The sequence below is a fragment of the Bison bison genome, unplaced genomic scaffold (assembly GCF_000754665.1).
Source record: "Bison bison bison isolate TAMUID 2011002044 unplaced genomic scaffold, Bison_UMD1.0 scf7180017864349, whole genome shotgun sequence".
Lineage (NCBI taxonomy): Eukaryota > Metazoa > Chordata > Mammalia > Artiodactyla > Bovidae > Bison > Bison bison.
Window position 1 is genome coordinate 4,206,536 of NW_011494921.1, and position 9,653 is coordinate 4,216,188.

The following is a 9,653-nucleotide window of genomic DNA, read 5'->3' on the forward strand; positions in this document are numbered from 1 at the left end:
CACTGACCACCTGGCTTCCTTTAGTTATGCGGATTAACATTTCCAGTTAATAGGGACTAGCCTAGACTTTCTCGCGTTAGATGCCTTGTGTACATCTCTGGGTTTAACAAATAAGCGAATGGAGGAAGTGAGGTGGCAGGGTTGGGTTTTTACCCAAGAATGAGTGTGAATCCAATCTATAGAACGTTCAGGAAATGCTAAGCAAAGAAGGGCTTCTGCGTCATCATCTGGGCATTTTCTGCCTCTGTTAATATGTTTGCCGGATTTGAAAGCCACAAGTGGGAGTGATGAACCTCCCCACGGAAACACCGGGTATTGTGGTAGGATAAATAAACACCCACTTCATCCCAGGGGGCTTAGGATGCACGTCCGACGAAGCAAACGATGCTGGAAAAGACCAGGGTGACTGTGTTCATCTACCTTAAAAAAGTATGAACTGTGTGGATCCGGATTTCTCATGGTATAGATACTTTCTTTCTAGGAAGTCTGTCCTTAAATAATAACCTCTCTAAGTGAAAGTCAGTCAGTCGTGTCCAGCTCTTGGTGACCCCCTGGACTGTAGCCCGCCAGGCTCCTCTGTCCATGGGATCCTCCAGGCAAGAATATTGGAGTGGGTAGGAATTCCTTTCTCCAGGGGATCTTCCCAACCCAGTGATCGAACCTGCGTCTCAAGTCTCCTGCGTTGTCAGACAGGCTCTTTACCACTAGCGCCACCTGGGAAGCCGTCTGACCTATAAAGACCCTTAATAAATAGTGGCTATTGTGATTTATTATTATTCTGTTATGGTTATTATATAAAGAGAAAAGATTCAGGCGCAGAAGCAGTTAAAGTGATACAGGGTGAATAGTTCTTGAAAAAAATAGATCATTAGCTCCAAGTTACAAAAGGACAGTTCTGAAACAGTGAAGAGTTTTCTAGTCAAAACTACCCAAAGATGAACTGGGCTCTTTCCAATGGTAGAGCAGTCTCTGCCCTTCAGTTCAGTTTAGTTCAGTTCAGTCGCTCAGTCGTGTCCGACTCTGCGACCCCATGAATCGCAGCACTCCAGGCCTCCCTGTCCAACACCAACTCCCGGAGTTCACTCAGACTCATGTCCATCGAGTCGGTGATGCCATCCAGCCATCTCATCCTCTGTCGTCCCCTTCTCCGCCTGCCCCCAATCCCTCCCAGCATCAGAGTCTTTTCCAATGAGGCTCTGCCCTTGGTAGTATCCAAAGATTGACTGAGCACTAGATGAGAGCATTACCGATGAGATTCAGTCATCAAATAGTCTTTTTAAAAATCACCTTTAAGGTCTCCTCTGACCTTGAAACCCTCTGAGTCTACCTTCAAAATTCTTTTCTGCTGTGAATACATCGACTGTTACTATGCACCCGGAGACTGTTCTGAAATTGAAGTAGAAGCTGAAATGTCAGTGCAAAACATGGAGGAGAACACCCAGTCTGGAACTACACGGAGGAAGCAGCAAGTTGGACTGAAAAATGGACCTAACTTGGCACCAGAAACCAGAGTAGAAGCTGTTCCCTTTCCCCATCTGTAAATGCATAGAAGCGTACAATCAGCCCACCTCAGCTGTTTCCTCGAATTACATCAGCGTTCTTGAGTGATAAACATTCGTGCTAAAGGTCTCAATTCCATGTGTGTCTCCTGTGCTTAACACTTTCAATGTTAAAAAATAAATAAATAAAAGGCAAAGAACGGGAGGGTTGAAAATACTGGAGATTTAGGTAATTTGGATATTTAAGAATGATTAAGCAGAAAAATCTCTCAAGCCTGGATTTATTTCCACGTCAGTTGTTGACATTGTATAGTCCTTGAAAATATGAAATTACCTTTCAGAATTCAGTGTGAAGTGTTCCATCTTTTGTCAATAGAGGGAAAAATCTAATGAGCAGAATACATATCCACATTTTAATCAGCAATAAAAACCACCTAAATGATCTTTTAAAATTCCACATACATAAAGAGAGAGAGAATCTCACTTTTCAAGACCTTTATAACGTTTTCCCCAACTCTTAAGAAATAAAATTTTAAGTAATCAAGCTTCAAGGAGTCAGCTGTTCTTTGAAGACGTTTTAAGCACCTGTTTTCCACATGGCAGCGTGCTGGGTATAAAAATAGGACATGAAAATAAAGAACTTCCTGAAGCACACCTCTTTCATTTCCCGAGGCGGCGGCTGTCACTGGCTGTTGCTGTTGTTAATGTCACCGCCATTGGATTCAAGAAGCTGGCTCAATGGACATGAGTCTGAGTGAACTCCGGGAGTTGGTGATGGACAGGGAGGCCTGGCGTGCTGTGGTTCATGGGGTCGCAAAGAGTCGGACACGACTGAGCGACTGAGCTGAACTGTATACTGGAGTGGACAGCCGTTCCCTTCTCCAGGGGATCTTCCTGATTTCGGGATTGAACCTGTGTCTCCTACATCCTCTGGGAAGGCCAAATCAACTATACTTCTGTAGGATATTAAAATGAAATAACTGACTTTGTCGTCTTGCTGGGATAGTGTCTTATTAAGAGGGTAGGAAAAACTTAAGCTTCAACATGTCCCACCAGGAGCGGACCCTTGGGGCCAAGATTACTGGTGGTTCCTGGAAGGCTGACTGGTTCCCAGCTGGGCAGAGATGCCGAGCAGTGTCCATGTTCTTTTCTCCCGGATCTTGGTTCTCCCCTTTTCCTGACCAACGAATGCAGTGCTGTGTGACTCTCCATCTGCAATCACCACGACCGTTGCCGCCGTGCCACAATGCGTGCATTTAAAGTGTCCCCGGTTTGTTGTATCACCGACTCCAGTCAAAGCAAGAGCACCATTTGACCAAGGGCTGGTCATCCCATGCCTGAGGTTAGGCTGCTGGGGGTCAGGGAGGATGACCTTCTGGTTTCGGGAGTAGGAGGCAAGATCCATCTCTCAGAGATTCCCAGATTCCCAGAAAGGAATCAGACACTGAACTGATGGAATCAAGATAAATTTCCATTACCCCTGCTTAGAGATCTATCTTCTACCCTTTCCAGATGGAGTCGTTTCCTCTGACACAGGCAACTCTGCTTTCTCCTGACTCACGTCAACTTCACACCATCCTCTCCAATCCGGGGCTCTATGCCTTCCTTGTTCTTTTTAAAAACATATATATAGATGTTTCTTCTCCAGAAATAACCAATCCAATTAAACTTGACTTGAGGATCAGACAATTGCTCTTGTGCTAAATCCTCCCTTTCTGGAACCTAGTTGGAAGTGTGATAGGGTGGACTCTAATTTTAGAGTTCCCCTAGGTAAAAATATCATCTTGCAAAGGATTGTGTTTAGAAACAAACTTGCCATGGTAGTGTAATTTACAATTATAACTAAGGAAAGCCCAAGGATAGCAGCTTACAATCAAATAGAAAAGCACATTAAATAATCAGTTCCTTTAAATACTGTGAAACAGAAATAGCGTTGCTTTAGGAGTCAAAACTAACCTCATAAGTTTAATTTGGAAACATGTTTTCTGGGAAAAGCACTTCTGTTTCCTTAAGTAAAAATAACCACTAGGGCAAGGGTATAATTCCAGGGCAAACCTGGAGAGGAAATTGGTACAAAAAGGTAGATGCGGAATCCACAGCCCGGGTTCTAGCTGCCAGCTGCCCTGTAGGGGGTAAAACGTGCGTGGAGCAGAGCACGTGCTTCTGACCTGTGCTCCTAATCTTGTCTCCCGCCCCAGCGCCCATCCACCAAGCATCCTTCTGCGTTCCGCTCCGTGCCCAGTACACTGACGTTGCAGAATATGACTGGTCTTCTTGTTTTCTGGCTTTTATTCAGTTTTCACCAGCGGCAGGAGCAGGCCGGAAATTGTTGGGTGTGAAGCGGAAGCGTCTCTGTAATTTCTTTCCCACTGCTCTTGCTTGGCTGTGACTATGGCTCTAGTTCTCTGTGACCCTCGACATTCTTTGTTCCAACCCAGTATATAGTCCCTTCCTTAATTACGATAAAATCAAAGCTTTTCTAGTGTGGCATTTGTGTTCTGCTAGGACCCTAATTCATACAGGACCCGAATGCTGGACACCCCCAGGTCTCCCTTTCTAACAAAGGCAGCAAACATAAATGAACAGACTTCCAGCACAACACAGGCCAAGGTGATGGAACTTTTATCACGCAGAGTGTTGAGTTTCTAAAATGTTCACCCAGGGGGGGGCAGCGCGCAGGCGCGGTGCGTGGCTGCCCATCGACCTCCCGGCCTGCCCCGCGCTAGCTGACGTCGCGCCGCCTGGAAAAATGAAAAAAATAAAAATAAAATGTTCACCCAAAGTTACAGGGACTGTGGGGAGGGGAAATGGATGTCAAAAGAGAATGCTCTCTGTTACAGCAAGACTGACAGTAGCCAAGTCTCAGATTCGACCTTACACACAGACCATGTGGATCGAGGCCAGGCTGTTCAGAATCAGTGCTTTGGGAGTCAGCTAGTCCAGAAGCTTCTAGCACCAGGAAGAGAGGCCCTTTGCAGAGAAATAAGCTCACGTTTCATATCCCAAAGGTTTAAGATTAACTCTGTAGGAGTGTGAGGTTCCCCACTGCAAAAAGAAACTCAAACAAGAAAGTTTCAAGAATCCATTTAAGGACTTCCTTGGTGGTGCAGTGGATAAGAATCCACCTGCCAATGCGGGGGACATGGGTTTTATCCCTGGTCCAGGAAGATTCCGCACGCCGCCGACAAAGCCCTTTACTGAGTCCTCGCTCTGGAGCCCGAGCCGAAATGACTGAGCGCAGGTGCTGAGCGTGGCTGCAACAACGGAGGCCCACACGCCTAGAGCCTGGGCTCCACCACAAGAGAAGCTCCCACGATGAGAAGTCCATGCGCGGCAACCAAGAAAATAAGTAAATTTTAAAAAAGAAAGTGACTGTATAATGATTCTTTAAAAAAAAAAAAATCCATTTAAGCAAAGACTGAACAGTGCAGGAGCAGAAGCCAAGTTTTTAAGCTAACTAACTCCAGGTTCCTTATTTGGAAGATGTACGCTTAAAAGAAAGAGCTACAATCTGGTATCCTTACAGCATCTCATTGGCTGTGTGTGTGTGTGTGTGTGTGTGTGTGTGTGTGTAACTAAATGGCATAAATAACACCCACATTTGGTACACCCCTCTTTATTTTCAGACCCATTCTTTGGGATAAATAAATGGTTTCTTTAAGGCATATTTTATTTTATGAAGTTCTTTAAACACATTTTTCACCTTCCAAGAAGGCATTAAAAAAAGTGCTCATGGCATGATGGTTATGAAATACATAAACTTTTTCAGCCAAACTTTTCCATAGGAAATTTCCATTGGTCAAAGATCCTGGGGTGGAACTCACTAGGTCCCTGACCCTGAAGAGAGGTGCCCAGCAGCGCTTCGGGGTAGACCAGTTGTTCTTTGGAGGCTGTACTGCGGTAGGAGTCAGGAATTTGAAGAAAATGTGGCAGGAAGCAGTTGTCTGTGCCACGGACGCTAAGCCTACATCATCCTTCGCTTCATTTTATGTTTTACCACCTTGCTGGCACTCTTCATGCATTACTGCTACTCAATTATTGATAAAAATCACTCAATCACACACATTCATTCAAACAAAACCTAACCTTGAATGGACATCTAACGCTCAAGTTCACCTTCCCTATAAACAGCTCTTCATTTTTACTTCTACATTTCTATTTTAGTCCACACCTTGAAATAAATCTGTTTTCTGTTCATTAAAAAATCGCTTAGGTTTGAACTTTCACGCGTCTCTTCTCTGTGCCCTGCAGCACGGCATTTTTCATCCTCCTGAAATGCTACCTACGACTGCAGCCTCTTTCTAAGCCTCCTGCCTGTCCCCTGAGCTGAGCCTCAAGCCCACGTGGCCACTGTGTCAGCACCGTAGCTGCATCGATTTAAAGTCTATTCCCGGGGCGCTCATTTAGGCTGTGCCAGTATTTCGTTTTCTGCCTTCTGTGCACGAGGTGGGGCCGCATTTCTCTGCCTCCTCGTTGTTAGTTAGCCGGGACCGTGTGACTGGCTTTGGTCAGTGAGTTGTGGAGACGGGCGTCTGTCACTTCTGGGCTCGAGCATCCAACCACACTTGCCACAACACCCAGCAGCTTTTGTTCAAAGTGGAGCCTTGGAGCAACATCTGGGCAAGAAATGTCTTGCTGTAAGTCATTAAGATCAAAGGTTATAACCACAGCACAGCCTAATACTGCTCAATACACTCTCCTGCAATCCATCCTACGCACTGCCACCAGTTCATCTGGTTATCACTCCCCTGTCCAAATAATTCATCTTGATCAGAGTACAACCCCCCTGGATTGTCATTCAAAGTTTTTTACAACTTGGACCCAGCCTGCTCTTGCCAGCCCCACCCCCTTTCCCCACCAACAGAGGAAGCGGGATTCCTAAAAATTCATGGAAATGTGCCCCAGTTACAACTAATAAAAAATGGGCAAAATTCATAAGCCCCAATGTGGATTTTTTGCTCAGCATCCACCATGTTAATCCATATACTCATGTCTTTCGTTAATAGCTAGAAATTTTCCACAGGATACGGAAATGGCAACCCACTCCAGTATTCTTGCCTGGAGAATTCCGTGGACAGAGGAGCCTGGCGGGCTATAGTCCATGGGGTCAAAGGAGTTGGGAACAACTTAGCAAGTAAACAAGAATTTTCTGTACTGGCTCTCCCCAATTCTATTTCCCCTTTCTGGAACTATTAAACTCATTGTAGTCAATCATGTCATCATCTCCGACTATCTATGACCCCAGGGACTGTAGCCCACCAGGCTCCTCTGTCCATGGGATTTCCCAGGCAAGAATACCCGACTGAGTTGCCATTTCCTTCTCCAGGAGATCTTTTCAACCCAGGGATGGAACCCATGTCTCCTGCACTGGCAGGGAGATTCTTTACTGCTGAGCCATCAGGGAAGCCCATCAAACTTGCTTCTTTATCTTTCCAGACGCCTAGCCTCTTTCATGTATTTCATCTCCTTATCTCCGTGCTGCGTTCTAGGGGGTTTCTTCACAATCCATCTTCCAGCTCATCAGTTCCCTCTCCAGTCGAACCATCCAGGGCTACAGCACTGGGTGCTGTTTCTTTTTTTAATAATAATTTACCTTTGGCTGTCCTCGCTGCGGCACGGGCTTTTCTCTGGTTGCAGTGTGTGGGCTTCTCACTGCCGTGGCTTCTCTTGGTGCAGAGCGTGGGCTCTAGGGCACCCGGGCTTCAGCGGTCGTGGCACAAAGGCTCAGGAGTCGGCTCATGGGCTCCAGAGCACAGGCTCAGCAGATGTGGCACACGGGTTTGGGTGCTTCACAGCACGTGGGGTCTTCCCGGACCAGGGATCGAACCCAAGTCTCCTACATTGGCAGGTGTTCTTTATCACAGAGCCACCAGGGAAGACCCTGGGTGCTGCTTCTTCATTGTGGGACCTCTGAACATTTAAAAAAAACTTTCTTCAATGCTCAACTAGGCATTTAGTAGATGCCAATTTCATATTACCAAGCATGTTTGGGTATGTGAGTAGACAAGACTCCCAGGTTACCCAAAGCCATAGTGCCACAAACAAAAATTCTAGTATCGTGTTTTGCAAATACTTTTTATTTGTTGAATAAAGGAGTATCTGTCGATATGTACATAAACACAGAGAGCGAGCACTAGATTTAGAGCAAGAATATCTGGGTTCTAATATGCAAAGCCGCTTACCAGCTACGAGGGCTCAGGCCAAGAACTTCAATCTGAGCTCAGCTTCCTCGACTGTAAAACTAGGCTATTAGGACCCGTGCAGCCCACCACACAGGTTTATTGCAAGGTTCAAATGCAGGAACAAATGAAAAGTGCTATGACTACAACTTAAGAGCAATACAAGTATAAATATAACAACAGCAATGAATTTCAAGTTGAGGAATACTGAACCACACCCTTGGGTATACCCACGTATTGATGGGAGTCGCTACGAAAGGGACAAAGATAGCTGATTGCCAATGAGAACGAACACGCTGCCCTTATTAGCGGCAAGAATGCTGCAACAGCCCACAGCCCATCCCTGCCGTGAATCACTCCCTAAACTCCACGAAGATGTCAGAGACCCACCATCAAGAACGCTCTCACAAAAGCACGAGGGCCAAACGTCCCAGGTTTATTTACATACGTGAAGTGTGTTTAATACAGTTAGGGTGGGTGCGGTTAGTGCGTGACGCCTGACAGCAGCAAGACCTCTCGAGGGACCGAACATTGACTACAGTATATCATGCAAGTATATCTATATATACACAAAATAACTTTTCTTTTAAAAAAAAAAAAAGTACAAAACATGTTTAGGGATAAATACAAGATATAAAATGCAAAAGAAAACACGAAAACACAGAACCAAAAAAATATAACTCTCCCAGAGAACTATAAACATTTGGAAGGGACAGAGGAGTACCTTGGCTGCGTTAAGAAAGCTGAACTACCCAATAGTAAAGGTACTTATTGAAATGGCTGAACTCAACCCACGTGGCTCAGTGCTGAAGGGAGTGGCCAATGGCCACACGCCGGCTGCTGCGTCGGGAAGGTGGAAATTGTGCATCCCAAGTCTAAGTACCGGGACCTTTGGCAGTAGCACCCAGAACAGGAAACGCCAACTCTTTAGACAGCAAAGGGTTAAGTCAACTGTGATTTTTTTTTTTTTCCTTTTCCTGTCAAGAGCCAGAGAAATACTTGATATTTTTAGTTGTTTCGTTTATAGTTACTAAATTACATGACAAAAACGTTGACTATATAAATCTCCTGGTCTGACGACGTGTTTGTAACGTGTACAGTAGTCCAGCCCTTTCTTCGCTTTAGTTCCTTGTGCTCTTTCAGAAGCCAGCCTTGCAAACCGGCCCAGGAAACTACCCGCTCGCTTTTCCCCTTTGGGAGAGAGAGCTTTCCTCCCCACTCTGAGATGGAACCCATCCCGTCTTTGCTTCCTGGGTGTCTGGCCCCTGCGGCCACCCCCTCGCTGGGAGGGGAGCGCCCTGCAAGGCGGCTCCCGACACACCGGGCCGGGAGGAGGGGCCACGCGCCGGGCGGCGGCCCCCGCGGAGCAGGCACGTTGAGGATAGAGTGCTAAGACACTTAAAAGTCCCTAGTGTTTGTGAGACCTACAGTCACCTACGATTTATGTAGTGAATTCTAAAAATTAAAAACACTAAAAAAGGCCCTGTCGGAGCCTGTAATTAGTTAACCCATTCAAAACCGTGACGTACAAAATGGTTTATTGGAATTCAGGAACTGCCCCTGTTGCTAAGAACTCTGTTTTTAAAGAAACCGTACAAACAAGAAAAATTCTAACCCAAAACAAAAACAAAAATATATATATATAAAAAAAAGACAACCCAAGAACAAAACAAACAAAAATCTTCAAAACATTGTCCACTAAATACTGATAGAAACATGTAACAAAGAGTATAAAAAGTTATTCGTTTAAATATATACAAACTCTTTTCAACTCAAATACTGTTTTTAATACTTAATGTGGGAGGGAAGGGGAGGAGGGCAGACGGGAGGAGGCAGAGAAGGGAAGGAGGGAGATATATTGCAACAGCCTGGACAGTACTGTTAACTCTGTGATACCGCCAACTTTGCGTAACAAAAACGTCTCTTTGCTTCCAATGTGGACCGGTGTGCGGGGTGGGGGGTGCTTCGCTGCTCG